At 43.2% G+C, this 1,649-nt stretch overlaps 1 protein-coding gene across 2 annotated transcripts in view; it reads right to left on the bottom strand.

The window, feature by feature from the left end:
* Positions 1-1,649, bottom strand: part of TECPR2 (tectonin beta-propeller repeat containing 2) — a 71,428-nt gene that overhangs the window by 52,690 nt on the left and 17,089 nt on the right. The gene's annotated exons all lie outside the window — the stretch shown is intronic.

Genomic DNA, 1,649 nt, shown 5'->3' with positions numbered 1-1,649 from the left:
AATTCTCACTGCTAACATCTATCTCAGGCCACATCACGTTTGATGAGAAACGTTTAAAAATTCTGTGCAATTTCTTTTAACATGTTCTCAGCAGATAGTTCAAGGAAGAATTCATAGGTATCTAAGCAGAAATATTTTCCACCACGTGTATTACTTATGCCATTAAATAGAACACAATGGGACTGTCTATAAAATTACTGTGACGACGACCAGCTAAGTTCGTATCACACTCCCCCTACCAACAGAGATCGAAGCGATGCTGGAGACATTTTACCTTTGCCAACTGCAAGAGTGAGAGAAAACAGCAGATGAGAAAGAAATTAAAGTGAAATTAAATATATTAAAGAACAAAAGGAAAACTCCAGAAAGCATCTTTCTGCTAACACACAAACTATATTTCTTGGTGCCAAAGACCGGCTTGCACAAGTCACTCTTCTCCTGAACCAGTTTCTTCAACTGCCTAAGAATACCGACGCAATAATGCAGGCCTTTCTGGGGGGTGGGGGTGGGGGTGGGGAAGAGGAAACAGTAGTCAGATTTATTGGTCAAATTGACATAGAGTAAAATTCACCCTTTTTCAATATACAATTCTATAAATTTTGATAAGTGCTCACAGTTGTGTAACCACCAACAAAGACAGAGAAACTCTCATCACCCCCTAAACACTGAGGACCTTTAAGGCAGATTTCTCTCCCATATTTGCAGTTACACAAATGGCAGCTTTTCAGAGGAATGAAATGCATCCTCTCATGCCTTTTTCTTTTTTTTTCAAATCTCACCAAGTACTTGTGTCTTTTTAAAAAAGTATGAAAACCTCAATACAGCTGGAGAAAAAAAGAATGAGTGCTAAGGACACTGCTTTCTGCGTGTGACTGTCTCCACTTCCAGAAATGGGGGTGCATGAGTAGTGTTCTCTGCGCCGCCCAGAGGATGGGGAGTGGCAGCAGGAGGGCACAATGCGGGGGACCCTTAACAACTGGAACAAAACACCTTCCCGCAGAGCAGCGGTTGAGTGTGGCCTTCAGTCCCTGAGGTCAAAATCATTTTCCTTAGGGTACTAGGTCGGGCTTGTCCTGATGGTACAAAAGTCACAGTGGGAAGGACTCCTGGGGCCTCGAGGCAGCCAGACTGAGCAGGGCTCTGAGCTCCAGAGGCTGTCACCGTGCCCTTCACCACCACACACTCACGGAAAAACACGCGTTTCACTTAAGATTGTCTGCGATGCAGAAAAGTTACAATTTCATTGAATCTCGACGCTTGGGTAACGTACTCTGTTTCATGCGTGCACACACAGCCCGGTGCCGTGTGCAAAGTGGTGATGAACTCCTTTAGCTTTTTCTTGTCTGGGAAGCTCTTTATCCGTCCTTCGACTCTAAATGACAGCTTTGCTGAATAAAGTATTCTTAGTTGTAGATCTTGGGTTTTCATCACATTGAATATTTTGTGCCAAGCCTTTCTGTCCTGCATAGTTTCTTTTGAGAAATCAGCTGCCGGTCTTGTGGGTGTTCCCCTGTAGGTAACTATCTGCTTTTCTCTTGCTGCTTTTAAGCTTCTCTCTTTGTCTTTAACCTTTGGTATTTTAATTATGACATGTCTTAGTGTGGGCCTCCTTGAATTCATCTTTTTTGGGACTTGCTGAGTTTCCTGAG

The sequence above is a fragment of the Pteropus alecto genome, unplaced genomic scaffold (assembly GCF_000325575.1).
Source record: "Pteropus alecto unplaced genomic scaffold, ASM32557v1 scaffold8, whole genome shotgun sequence".
NCBI lineage: Eukaryota > Metazoa > Chordata > Mammalia > Chiroptera > Pteropodidae > Pteropus > Pteropus alecto.
The sequence above is the reverse complement of the archived record's forward strand: the minus strand, read 5'-3'. Positions and strand labels throughout refer to the sequence as shown.